This window comes from Choloepus didactylus, chromosome 5 (genome assembly GCF_015220235.1).
Source record: "Choloepus didactylus isolate mChoDid1 chromosome 5, mChoDid1.pri, whole genome shotgun sequence".
NCBI classification, from domain to species: Eukaryota; Metazoa; Chordata; class Mammalia; order Pilosa; family Megalonychidae; genus Choloepus; species Choloepus didactylus.
Window position 1 is genome coordinate 107497061 of NC_051311.1, and position 15099 is coordinate 107512159.

At 36.6% G+C, this 15099-nt stretch overlaps 1 protein-coding gene across 5 annotated transcripts in view; it reads left to right on the plus strand.

The window, feature by feature from the left end:
* Positions 1–15099, plus strand: part of CDK14 (cyclin dependent kinase 14) — a 678858-nt gene that overhangs the window by 154534 nt on the left and 509225 nt on the right. The window lies entirely within an intron of this gene.

Below are 15099 nucleotides of genomic sequence, written 5' to 3' on the forward strand. Positions count from 1 at the left end.
TCTACCCTTACTGTAAGTGTTCTGTTAACCTTACGTTAAATTTATCATTATGATTTGGATGAAATAAAGACCACAGAGGTTGGTAAATATATGCAACTATTTATAAGAGACCATAAGCAAAACTGTATGTCTTATATATCGAATCTCAAGGGTGTAATCATACTAGAAGGGGAAGCAACCTAAAATCATTTTAGCAACATATATATTAAAGCTCAAGCTGCTGGGAAGACCACCTAAATATTTCATAATAGAATTAGCGAAACAATTATCAAGCCTGTAGGTGGTAATCATTGGTGCCTGGTAAGGGGAAAAGGGTGGTAACCAAAGTATAGTCACTGAGGCATCCTAAAGAAATGTCACGTCTCCATTCAACCAAGTTCATTAGCTGATAGATTCAGGATTTAACTAAATTAGGTCAGATCTGAAAGAATCCAGTCAGGAGAAAAAGAAGAATGTTTAAGCTGCATCACAGTTTGGACATTGAATTCTGGTGAGTGGGAACAGCTGATGGTGCCTTCTCATTGACTGGAAAAGATTTGGACTCAAGAGGTGCCTCATTGTTATGTAGTGTCTTAGGACTAATTTTTTAATGGTCTATTTTTAGTTAAAGAGGAAGATTTATATGAAGGAAGACAACTGGTCATTGAGGAAATATTGACAGAACACCCTATTCATGTCCTTAAGGGCCATGACAGCAATGGAAGATAGGGTTTTTGTCCTCAAGATGTTTCAGTCTGGTTATGGAAACGTTAACACATGAGAAACAGAGCAAAGCAAAGAAAGACCTCCTCCCATCCCAACAAATAAACCAAACATGTGAAAACAAATTCCACAGGAGTTAAAATATAAAGACAACATATATGTAAGCAAAAAATTAGGAGGTACAACCTAAAAATGATGTAGCTCTTAGTGGGGCATTTTTGGTTGTTATAGTGACTTAGGAGCAGGACAGTCATCTAGTAGTCAGGCCCAGGGTTGCCAAATGTCCTGCAGTGTGTAGGGCAGCACACAAATGATTGCTCAGCCAAAGCGCCCAGGCACCATCACTGAGAGACAATGCCAAGATTTCAGAGTTAAGGAAGATCCATGAAGACTGTGTTCATCAGGAGAAGTGTCATGGTGTGTTCCTGGCAGCCTCCTTTCTAAACTGCCAAGTCATAAGGGAAAGTGGAACCTAAAAGAAGCACAAAGTAGTGAGTTTGTGTGTCTGGCCTTAGCACCTGGTTGATCTAGTTAAAATCATTTAGCAGCCGTAAACTGCTGCCTAGGTTTTATAATAGAACATTAGAGCTGTAAAAGATCTTAGGAGCTGTTTACTCCAGCAGTTATCATTTTACGGCTGAGAAAACTGAGACCCAGGGAATTTAAGTAACTTGTTCCAAGTCGCTTAATTCTGACTTTTGTGTGTAGCAAGTGTGCATTTTTTTTTTAAGATTTCTTTAGTTTTTTTTTTTTTTTTAATGAAATTAGTGTGCATTTTTATTAGCTAATGTTCTGAAGGGGATTTTAGGCCAGATCTTGGTTCTGATAAAATATAGCTGTAACTAAAAACACATTCATGTATCTATCCCCATATTCATACCTTCACTCTACATAGTCATTCACACTGCCTCTTCTGTACAGACACACACTTTTGGCAACAAAAGAGAAGACTGTAACCAAAGAGAGCATAGGGTACTTTTAGATTTGGTAGGTTTGGGTTAAGATGGAGGCAGCTGTCATGGCTGGTGATTCCAGTGTGTGGTCCAGTGGCATTAGAAATTCCTATTACCATCCCCCGTACCCCCAAACTTTCCCACCTATACCCTAATAGCTGAAATTCTGTTTCTGAGGGGTAAGACATTTTGTTCCATAGTGCCTAGAGTGCGTATAGTTCTGGGAGAAGTAATTCTATGATATGAGTTTTCAAAGAGTTGTAAATGACTGATGAAAGTTCTTTATTGGGGGGCAGATTTTGAGAGAACAGGAGAAAGCCATCAGACCCTCACAGTGGGTAATGAGCAAGGTAAAAAACAAATATAAGAAGTTTTCAAGATTTTTGCTTGTTTCACAGTTCTGTATTAGACCTCTGCCGGATATTCTATTCTTGAATGTCGAAAGATCATGACTTAGCTACTGCCTAATGCATGATACATATTTGCTGTGGATCAACTCTAAGTCTTTTAAACCAATTCTTTGTCCAATCTTTGCCTTCACTAAGAGTGTGGAGTGAAGAAGTAGAGATCACATTCAACACCCCACATAATGCTGATAACCAGAAAATGGTTGATTCAAAGGAGCAATTTTCAGCATGAATGAATTCACTTGCAATGAATGCCAACTTTAACTGAATTAAGTTGTGCTCTTCACATCCACTGCAGTGAGTTCAGTAGACGGCTGTCTGGATTTTACGTAGCTCTAAGCTAAAATTGTTGGTCAAACTGTGACTTTTGGAGCCTCTAACACTGTTTGAATTTCCAACAATTTTAACTGAGCTTCAAGTCTGCCAGCGAATGAACAGACCCCTGTTAATCATGAGTGATACAAAATAATTGATTCAGATCAGTACCCAAATGTGTGGGTGCATCTCTAAACATGTTTGAACTTCTAGGTTCTATTGAATTTATTGGGAAGAATAAAAGAACAGGTGTTTATTTTGGCATTTGTGATGATTTCTTCCTTTTGTCTGTTTTCGAGTACCATGAGACATCCCCACTCGTGATTTTTGTCACTTTCCAGTTTCTAAATGGAATAAGGAACTGTGAAAAAATGCAGTCGTGGAGAAAACACATTCTTAATTCCCATTTATTATTTGACTTTCTATTGTTTTCAGGCAGCGTGTGAGTACCCCAGACATTTCCTGTGACTGGCCTTGGACAGAGGTACCAGAGGTGTTTTCTTCTGGCCCCAGGTTTTGAGAAAACCACTTTGAACCTTTGGAAGTCCCTTGCTTTCCCTGAGTTACTTAATGTACCTTTACTAGACCCTGCAAGCAGAGTTTTGAAGAGCAAGGCACTTTTGGAGGCTGTAAAGACAGTCTTTGCCCTATGGAGGATACAATCAAATTGTTGAGATAAAAGTGTCACCAAACGACAATAAATATAATACAGAATATTGAAATGGACTAAATGCACAGTCACTGAGGTGAATTCCTAATAAAGGAGTGATCTGAGTGAGGTGGGTTTGTGGGAAAGGTAATTTTTGAGGTGAGACTCGAACAATGTAACGCTTGGTGTGGCAGGAAAGTTTTTTGGGCTGAGGGCACTGACAGAACGTTAAGGGACAGTGAGAACTGATGGCGTCTGGAATGTCCAAGGGTTTTCTGTGCTCAGAACATAGACAGCTATTGGCTAAGTGCCCACATCCTTTAAAAAAAAAAATATATATATATATATATATATATATGTATAGCTAATGTAACTTTGAAAGTCAATTTGCCTCAATCTATTTAAGCACTGATTACAGTCTTAGATTCCCTTAATTTCAAATACTTATTTAGTGTGACTGGTTATTTTAGTATATTGCAGACACCTTAAACAACAGAGAAAACGTGCATAATGCAATGACTATGAGTTATATTACTGTACTTACACATCCTATTAAAAAATACCTACACCATGGATTTAATTAATTTTATTATTATTTCTGTATTCCATTTTATGCCTTCCTAGGGTTATGGATCTACTTACCTAGATTTCTTCTGGGACTGTGTAATCTGTACAAAGCCACAAGTAAAACAGTGCCTTCTCAGACTGCCTAAGGATTTGTGATCTGAGTTGTTGACTGTGGTGGTCTTGATTGCTTTTCCTGAAGTGATTCAGATCTGAGTCACTGGTTAGCAGTCACACTGTTTCCTTTTTAAGGGTTAAATTTCACTGCTGTTGGTAAAACTCAACTTATTCCTGAAAATGACTTGCACAATGGTTTCACGTAAGTTTTTTGCAACCTGGTTTCTCTCCACCATATGAGTACTTTGTAAAACATTATTCATGCTGCATACCATTATCCTGATCCCATGTTATATAGACCTGGTCTGTTATCATTGGAACCTGTTGTGTTGCTCTACTCTCTACACATTTGCTGTTTAGACCTACTCTTTCTGCAGGTCCTCATCAGCCCTTCCCATTCTTTGTTCAATTTTTCTTTCCTTTTCTTTTTTTTTTAACCACCACTTGGTTTACTAAACAGTTCCCTGTTAAATCCAACCATATCCTGTTATATTCACACTTCTTTTACATTATAACTATCATTTCCCCTTTATATTAACTTTTCTGTTTTGAGAATAAAAATGAATTCATGTTTTTTCCAATAACTTAACTTCATCCATTTAACCATACATGTATTCTCCTTTTGAGGCTCAGTTAAATAATCATAGTTGGCCAGTGGGAGTCCTTTCAGGCAGATTCTTTTGTTCTTCCAGCACTGCTCCTGACATTTTTGAATGGATTCTAGTTTTCTCATAATAACTGCATGTTCCATGGCTGTTTTGTGCTTTCTGCCCCATGTAATGAAATTAGCTACTTTCCAAGGATTCCTGTTTCTTTTTATTGAAGAATTGTAACATAGACCAACATCTGAGCACTAGGGGTGCACATGAAAGTCTGTGGATCAAATGACTACTATTTGGTAGTTGGAAAAAACTGCCTTTTTGAGATTATGGGTTCCAATAGATTTTTTTTTTTTTCTGATTTGACATATCATGCTCTGTCCTCTAGTTTTCATATAGTATGGGATTATATCTTTCACCAAGACCTTCTATAGCACTTGACCATATGCATTTTTGGCAGAAAGACATTCAATTTAGAGAGGGTAAGGGTTTATTTGGATTGCTTAAAAGGTTGATAGAAGGATTCAAATGAAGACTTGGCACTGGGGAGCAGACCATGTATAATCCGCCCTCCGGAAACGTCTTGTGTTGCTAGGACTCATCTGCTTGTTCCTCTCTTCATGCAGCCTGGGCACCTCAATAATTTTATTCTTACTTGCAGCAAGAAATTGAAGCAATGAGCATAATTCTTACTTGCCCTTGCCTAGGTCCTTCTTTAGATCTGTCTCTTCCCTCTTCTCCCAGGGTTCCCACAGTGAGTGTCCTGAGAAACTTGTGAGGTCCACCACACTGCTCTTACTCCTCCCCCATCTTTATGAAATTCCTGGATTCAGCTTTCTGTTGTGCTCATGGGTTACAGAGCTGGCAGGTCACATTTAAGTAGTTTGTCCCAAATATTGGGAACTTGAAACTATTCCAGAACAGACACTTTGCCCTATATGGAAAACTCAAGTATAGATTACTTTCCTGGGTGAAGACTCATTGCCAAAGCAGGTGCTGATACAGTATGATTCACACAAACCCAATTGAAGCGGAGACCAGTGCAAATTGTGTATATACTTAATTGCATGAAGGACAATGGGCTTTATGATACTGTTATGCTTTATAAAACTGATGGAGTTATATTGTGCAGAAAACTTTCAATATATGGCTCTAGTAGTAGCCTGCAAATAGTAGTAATGATGTTCGTCACTCATTTTTTCTTGGGTCTGATAGAGGCAGTGCATCAAGGTTGGAAAGTAGTGTCTGCAATGGTCTTCCTAAGAGCATTCTGCTCAAGTATCATAGGGCTTCATGCAATTTCAGTAAAATGAGTGTGTTAGTTTTCTATTACTGTGAAGTCATCACAAACTTACTGGTTTATTATCTCAGCTTCTGTGGGTCAGAAACCTGGGCATTCTGTGCTGGATTCTCTGCTTGGGATCTCACTGGGCCATCAAGGTACTGTTTGGGGCTGTGGTTCTCATCTGGAGTTCAGGGACTTCTTACAAGTTTACTGGTTGTTGGCAGACTCGGGTGCAGGTCCCCATTTCCCTGCTAGTTGTCATCTGAGAACAGCTCTCAGCTTCTGGAGGCTGCCGGCAGTTCCTTGCCATGTGGCCCTGATAGACAGTTCACAGCATGAATGTTTGCTTTCTTCCAGGCCAGTTAAAGCACATCTCTGTGACTTCCTCTTCGGTGCACAGCTGGAGAAAAGGCTTTGCTTTTGAAGAACTCACTTGATTATGTCAGACCCACCCTGGATATTCTCCCATTTGCCATATAATGGAACAGAACCATGGGAGTGACATCTCATCATATTCATACTCAAGGGGGAGGATATTGTACAAGGGTGTGGGTCATTGGGTGTCATCTTAGAATTCTACCTATCACTAAGAGCTTGCAGTTAAAAAAAAAACTTTGATAACATTTTATGAATATATGTATGTATGTATGCATGTTTTATTTTCATGTCAAGAGTGCTAGTTTTTTTGGTAATAGCTGTAGAACAGTAAATATCCCAGAGCATCAGCTCTTCTAGCAAGAGAGTATGAAGATCATTTATTTGAATGAATCTGCTTAAACCTTATTTATTCATTCACCAAAACCTTAGGGAGCTTTATTGTGGGCAAGGCACTGAGTGAGGCCCTGTAGGAAAAGGGTAGAATAATATAGATGACATCTTTTGCTCATGTGGAACTAGATGAGAAGATACCAAATCTCAAATGGGGTGCTGAGGAACATGGTACTCTGCAGAGCACTATGGGATGTTGATAGACAGTTGATTCTAATTATTTGTAGATCCGTATTTGTGAAACTGCATACCCGCTAAAATTTATTTGTAGCCCCAAAATGAATACTTCGGGTGCTTTTGCAGTTAGGTACAGAATGGTGGACAATTTGAGTCACCTGATGTGCATGTTCCCAGTTGAGTTTGAACAAGGCAACACTCTGCCTTCTCGTTGCAGCTTTTGTACTGTAAACAGGTGTCATTTTCGTGGTATATTTAGTGCCAGTTTTTTCACATTCTAAAGCTTTTTGTTAGTGATCTCCTGTTTAAAGTGGTCCCCGAGCATAGGCTGAAGTGCTGTCTAGTGTTCCCAAGTGTGAGAAAGGAAATACGTGTGTTAGATAAGTTTCATTCGGGCGTGAGTGCTGTTTGGCTCTGTGCTCAATGTTAATGAATCAACAGTGTATATTAAGTGAGGTGTCTTTAAGCAGAGACACATGTAAAACAAAATTATGTATTGATCAGTTGGCGGAAATGTTGTGACCAGAGGAATGCAGGAACATAACCCATTTCCCCTAGGAACAAAGGTTCCAGAACGTATTGACTAATTCAGTGTTTGCAGTGACTTTATAGAACATAACTACTGTGAATAATGAGAGTTGACTATATTTAAAATTAACATATGATTAGCTGTGCCTGTGTTCATGTGCTAAAAGTTATTCTTTATTATAATTTTCCCCATATATTTAAAATTAGGAAAAAATAGAGTTTTCTATCTGATAAAGTCTACCTCACTAAGATGTTTCAAAGAGCTTGGGTATAAAATAGAATCTAGGGTTAAAACTAGCTCATTTTCTGCTTGGCAGTAGAACTAAGAGAGGTTTCTATAGGGTTTATACTTTTTGGTGGTTCTGACTTTCAAGGTAGGGTTGGAGTCTGTTTTAGTTTCCTGAGCTGCTCAAGCAAATTCCAAGCAGTGGGTCAGCTTAAACAATGGGAATTTGTCTGCTTTTGAGGCAAAGATAAAGCCCAAATCCAGGCATCATGAAGAAGATTCCTTCTCCCCAAACACTGTGGTGTTCTGGAATTGGCTACTGGCCATCCTTGGTCCTTAGTTTGTGGCATGGCAAGGCACATGGTGGCATCTCCTCATCTTTCCTTTCTCCTCCAGTCCCCTTGGTATTCAGCTGCTAGCTGCTCCTTCCAGCTTCTCTCTCTCTGAATTTTATTCTGCTTATAAGGGACTCCAGTAGTAGGATTACGACCTATCCTGATTGAGATGGGCCACATCTTAACTGAAGTAACCTCATCAAAAAAGTCCTACTTACAATGGGTTCACACCCACAGGAATGATTAAGTTGAGGAACATGTTTTTCATGGATACATAATAGCTTCAAGCCATCACACAGTCCAAACATGGTCACCATTTTATATTATCATTTTATATGCTTTTATCACTTTACTTTATTTGTATATGTATATATAAATCTCTTTTTAAGTTAAGTAAGAACATAGCAATACTTTATGGCTAAAACACAGAGATTAGCTTTTTTCTGAAAGTGTTACGTAAATCGTAAACCCAGATGTTGGTCTCTTTTTTTTTTCCCTCAGTTTTTGCTTCTCTAATGCTGAAAAATGGAGAAACATGTCTGTTGTTTTGTTAGTTGTTACATAAAGAATTTCAGTAATTAACATGTACCCTAGCACCCTTAAGAAACCAATCTCATTAACTTCTATAAAGACAAGAATGACACTAATCTTTTGAAGTCAGGCCAGTTGACAACAGAATGATAGAAACTATGGTTGAATTATAACATCACAGGTTTACAGTGGATTAATTGACATTACTTGGCTAAGTTCTGAAATGAAAAGAGCAGTGAATATTTCCTGCTCTTTTCTCCAAAAAAATTTTTTTTTTTTTTTGGTGCTATTACTATACTGTTTTTTTTTAATTACAGTAACTTATAGTAAGCTTTAAAATCTGGTAAACCAATTCTCTCTTAAAATTGATAATTTTTTAAAAGTTATTTTTGTTAAGGTATTTTCTAACTTCCTTATGAACTTTAAAAATTGAGACATAATTCACATACCATCAAACTCATCCTTTGAAAGTGTACAATTCAGCAGCTTTCAGTACATTCACAATGTTGTGCAACCATCACCACCATCTAATTCCCGAACTTTCTCAACACCCCTTCAGCAGTCACTCCCCGGTTTCCCCTCCCATCACCTCAGAGCAACCACTAATCCACTAATCTACTTTCAATCTACTTTCTGTCTCTAAGGATTTGCCTAGTCTGGATATTTCATAAAAATACAATCATACAATATTTGTCCTTTTGTGTCTGGCTTCTTTCACTTAGTGTAATGTCTTCAAGGTGCAACCAAGTTGTAGCATGAATCAATACTTCATTCCTTTTTAAGGGTGAATAATATTCTACTATATTATCTGTTTATCAGTTGACAGACATTTGGATTGTTTCTACTTTTTGTCTATTATGAATAATGCTGCCATGAACATTCATGTCCTTATGAACTTTAAAAAATATTGTCCGTTCCTCCCTAAAAGTTCCACTGGAAATCTGATAGGAATTACATTATACTTATTAGTTCAGAAGGACAGAGATTCTTGAATATTAAGGTTTTTGATACAAAGGCAGAATCTGCCTCTGTTCAAGTCTTACCTTGTCCTTTGTTAAGATTTCCAAGAATTTTATGGATATAACCATTTATTTGAATTTTTGCAATGACCGTTTGTAAGTGAATTATAATATTTTTCACTCTTAATGTCTAAAAAGAACCCCTTACATTGTTATATTCAGTATCTAATATTCTTTTATTGTAGAAATAGACTTCAGCATTGTAGAACTTCCTACTGCCTGTTTATTAGTATATAGAATTACTAAGGTATTGATGTTTGGTAAATGTTACTCTACTTAGTGCCCACTTACAAGATAGTTGATTGAATATTTTACCCTATCAACTATTTTGATAGCTGGCGATATATATTATCTTAAAAATTTTTGAAATATCAATAAGTATATAAAATATTTATTATAATCTTTGTATTTCCTTTTGTTGGATTCAGGTGCCTCACCTTTGCTAAATCAAAGATCAGGATTATAATGAAAATTTTACAGAATGTTTGTTGTCACATTGTGTAATGTTATGTGGATGAAAAGAGTTAGACATATCATCTAGGAGAGACAATTACCTTGTATCATTCTGAGGTATGAAAAACAAAACATAGACTTGATGCCGTCTGTAATAGTGGGTTTACCTAGATAAGAATGAGACTTGTGCTTTGGCCATTCTGCAGAATTCTGGGCACTAGAATTGCAATTGCGAACCTCATTTGGTTCCATTCAGTGCTTAAAAGTGCCTTTGATAATACCGCAATCCTTTCTTTAAAAAAGGTCTAGAGTTATATAGACAAGTAACTACTACTTTAGATACTGAATTCAGGCAAAGAAATGAAATACAAGTTGCCAAATGCCTAATTTAAGCCCCCCCTTTCCTCTGAAAAACCCTTACAGTAGACGTTAACCCGCAGGGTTGTTTTATTATTAACTAAAGCTCCTCCATTTCCCCCCTCCGTATTAGCTTGTTTGTTAAGCATTCTTTTTAATATTTTTAGTGATTACCTAGGATTTAAAACACATCCTTGACTTATTTGGGTGCAACATCAAATTAGTAGTTCTACCAGGTACCCTTTGTTAGGTTGAGGAAGTTCCCTTCTATTCTTAGTTTGTTGAGAGTTTCTATCATGAGTAGGTGCTGGATTATGTCAAATCCTTTTTCTAAGCCTATTGAAATGATGGTATGATTTTAAAATAAATCAGTGTATCAGTTATCTATTGCTCGGTAACATATGCTCCAAACGTAGCATCTTAAACAACAAACACTTTATCTTACAGCTTCTGCAGGTCTCATACCCAGGCACTTCCTAGCTCAGTGCCTTTGGTTCAGGGGCTCTCGTGAGGTCCCAGTCCAGCAGTCGGTTTGCTGCAGCAGCACCTCAAGTAGCACCTGCAGGCTCAGCTCACGTGGTTGTTGGCAGCCTGGACTTCTGCATATGCGCGTGTCCACAAGGCTGCCTCATGCATTAGTGATTTAAGAGACAGGGAGTGAGAGGAGGGAGTACGAGTACAGTAGCCACAGTCTTTAAAAACTCTTTTCTTAGAAGTGACATCCCATGATTTCTGCCATCTATTTATTAGAAACAAGTCAACAAATCCAGCCCCACCCCTGCTACAGGGGTATGAAGCCAGGGTGTGAATACCTGGCAGTGGGTATCACTGGGAGCTGTCTCAGTGACTGCCTACCATCGTTTGTTAAAATGGTGAATTGTCTGCTTTCAGCTGCTAAGCCAACCTTGCATTCCTGGGATAACTACTACTTAGTCATGATTTATTATCCTTTTTATATTTATATTATATATTGTTGGATTCAATTTGCCAAAAATGTGGCAATAATTTTTTAATCTGTTTTCATAAGAGAAATTGATCCGTAGTGCTCTTTTCTTGTAATGTCTTTGTCTGGTTTGGGTGTTAGGATGACACTGGCCTCGTGTAATGATTTGGGAAGTATTCCATCTTCCTTCAACATTTTTGCTAGAGTTTCTATAGAATTGGTGTTATTCTTTAAATGTTTGGTTGAATTCATGAGTGATGCCGTCTGGTCCTGGCATTTTCCTTGTGGTAAGGTTTTTTAACTACAAATTCAATTTATTTAATAGATATAAGCTTATTCAGGTTATTTCTTTTCAAGTGACCTTTGATAGTGTTTGTCTTTAAAGGAATTTATTCATTTCCTCTAAGCTATCAGATTTATTGACTTAAAATTTTTGCTAATATTTGTAGAATCTGTAGTGATGTCACCTCTCTCATTTCTTTTTAATAGTTTTATTCACACCATGCAATCCATCCAAAAATTACAATCAGTGGCTCCTGATATAATCACAGAGTTGTGCATTCATCATCACAATCAATTTGAGAACATTTTCATTGTTCTCTCATTCTTGATATTGACAATGTATGTTTCTCCCCCTTTTTCCCCCTTATCACTCTGGCCAGAGGTTTATCAGTTTTGTTTTGTTTTTCTAAAATCTCTGAGAACCAGCTTTTTGTTTCACTGATTTTCTTTATTTTTTTCTATTGTCTATTTCATTGATTTCTACTCTCATGCTTATTATTTGCATTCTTCTGCTTATTTTGGGTTTCATTTACTTTTTTCTTTCTTTTTTTGGTAATATTTTTAAGGTGGAAGCTGAGGTCACTGCTTTGAAACTTTTCTTTTCTAACTTACACATTTAGTACTATAAATTTCCTTATAGCTGTATCCTATATATTTTTTATATGCAATTTTATTGATATATTTACATAACATACAGTCCTTCAAAGTGTACAATCAGTTGTTCATAATATCATATAGTTGTGCATTCATCACCACAATCTTTGAATATTTTTATTGTTCCAAAAAATAAAATAAAAATAAAAATAAAAAAGAACATCCAAAACATTTCATTTCCCTCCTCCCCGCATTGTTCATTTACTTTTTTAAACACTCATTCCTTGTTTTTTAAAACTTCATCAAAAAATAAAAAAAAAACAATAAAAAAACATTTCAAACACAACCAAAACAAAGGAATAAGAAAAACAAATAGCCTAAAATAACTACATTTTTGTGAACCTATCATACCCCCCCAAATTAAACCATAGTTGTTCCTGAGCATTCGTATAACATTAAGTTTACTCTCCATAACTTATCTGTTCTTATTAGATTATTGCTCCCCCTTCACTATTTGCTGTCTATCGCTAGGTTCCCTATATTCTATAATATAAATGATTTATTTTACATTTTTCATAGAGTTCACATTAGTGATAACATACAATATCTCTCTTTTTGTGCCTGGCTTATTTTGCTCAGCATTATGTCTTCAGGGTTCATTCATGTTGTCATATGGTTCACGACCTCTTCCCTTTTTACTGTCATGTAGTATTCCATCATGTGTATGTACCACATTTTGTTTATCCAATCATCTGTTGAAGGACTTTTGGATTGTTTCCATCTCTTGGCAATTGTGAATATTGCTGCTATGAACATTGTGTGCAAATATCTGTTTGTGTCACTGTTTTCAGATCTTCTGGGTATATACCAAGAAGTGAAATTGCTGGGTCGTTGGGTAGCTCTATATCTACTTTTCTAAGGAACTGCCAGACTGCCTTCCAGAGTGGCTGTACCATTATTCAGTCCCACCAACAATGAATAAAAGTTCCAATTTCTCCACATCCTCTCCAGCATTTGTAGTTTCCTGTTTGTTTAATGGCATCCAATCTAATAGGTGTGAGATGATATCTCGTGGTCTTAATTTGCTTCTTCCTAATTGTGAGTGAAGATGAACATTTTTTCATGTATTTTTTGGCCATTTGTATTTCCTCTTCAGAGAAATGTCTTTTCATATCTTTTGCCCATTTTATCATTGGGCTGTTTGTACTATTGTTGTAGAGTTGTAAGATTTCTTTATATATGCAAGATATCAGTCTTTTGCAGATACATAGTTTCCAAATAATTTTTTCTATTGAATTGGCTGTCTCTTCACCTTTTTGACAAATCCTGTTGAGGTACAGAAGCTTTTAAGTTTGAGGAGTTCTCATTTATCTATTTTTTTCTTTTGTTGCTTATGCTTTGGGTATAAGGTCTAAGAAGTGACCTCCTAATACAAGGTATTGAAGATGTTTCCCTGCAGGATCTTCTAGGAGTTTTATGGTACTGTCTCTTATATTGAGCTCTTTAATCCATTTTGAGTTAATTTTTGTGTAGAGTGTGAAGTAGAGGTCTTCTTTCATTTTTTTGGGTATGGCTATCCAGCTCTCCCAGCCCCATTTGTTGAGTAGACTGTTATGTCCCAGTTCATTGGTTTTGGGGGCCTTATCAAAGATCAGTCGACTGTAGATCTGGGGGTCTATCTCTGAACTCTCAGTTTGATTCCATTGATCAATATGTCTATCTTTGTGCCAGTACCATGCTGTTTTGACTCCTGTGGCTTTATAATAGGCTTCAAAGTCAGGGAGTGTAAGTCCTTCTGCTTTGTTTTTCTTTTTAGAATGTTTTTAGCAATTCGAGGCATCTTACCCTTCCAAATAAATTTGATAACTTACTTTTCCAAGTCTGCAAAGTAGGTTGTTGGAATTTTGATAGGAATTGCATTGAATCTGTAGATGAGTTTGGGTAGAATTGACATCTTAATGACATTTAGCCATCCTATCCATGAGCAAGAATTATTTTTCCATCTTTTTAGGGCCCCTTCTATTTCTTTTAGTAAAGTTATGTAGTTTTCTATGTATAGGTCTTTTACATCCTTGGTTAAATTTTTTCCTAGGTGCTTGATTTTTTAGTTGCTATTGAGAATGGAATCTTTTTCTTGAGTGTCTCTTCAGTTAGGTCATTTCTAGTGCATAGGAACATTACTGACTTAAGTGCACTAATCTTGTGTCTCACTACTTGCTAAATTTATTAGCTCAAGTTGCTGTGTCATCGATTTCTCAGGATTTTCCAGATATAAGATCATATCATTTGCAAATGACAGTTTTACTTTTTCCTTTCCAATTTGGATGCCTTTTATTTCTTTTTCTTACTGGATTGCCCTGGCTAGCACTTCTAGCACAATGTTGAATAACAGTGGTGACAGCAGGCATCTTTGTCTCATTCCTGATCTTAGAAGGAAGGCTTTCACTCTCTCACCATTGAGTACTATGCTGGCTGTGGGTTTTTAATATATGCCCTTTATCATATTGAGAAAGTTTCCTTCAATTCCTACCTTTTGAAGTGTTTTCAGCAAGAAGAGGATGCTGGATTTTGTCGAATGTTTTTTCAGCATCTATTGAGATGATTATTTGATTTTTCTCTTTTGATTTGTTAATGTGCTGTATTACATTGATTGATTTTCTTATGTTGAGCCATCCTTGCATGCTTGGAATGAACCGCACTTGGTCATGGTGAATGATTTTTTAATGTATCTTTGGATTTGATTTGCAAGTATTTTGCTGAGAATTTTTGCATCTATGTTCATGAGGAAGATTGGCCTGTAGTTTTCCTTCCTTGTAGCATATTTACCTGGTTTTGGTATTAGAGTGATGTTGGCTTCGTAAAATGAGTTAGATAGTGTTCCATTTTCTTCAATGTTTTGAAAAAGGTTAAGTAAGATTGGTGTGATTTCTTTTTAGAAAGTTTGGTAGAATTCCCCTGCAAAGCCATCTGGCTCTGGGCATTTATTTGTGGGAAGCTTTTTGATGACTGACTGGATCTCTTTGCTTGTGATTGGTTTGTTCAGGTCTTCTATTTCTTCTATGGTCAGTCTAGGTTGATCTTGTGTTTCAGGAAGTTGTCCATTTCCTCTACATTATCTAGTTTTTTGGTGTACAATTGTTCATAGTATCCTCTTACAATTTTTTTTTTTTAAATTTCTTCAGGATCCACAGTAATGTCTCCTCTCTCATTTATTATTTTGTTTATTTGGGTGTTCGCTCATTTTGATTTTGTCAGTCTACCTAAGGCTTGTCAATCTTGTTGATCTTCTCAAAGA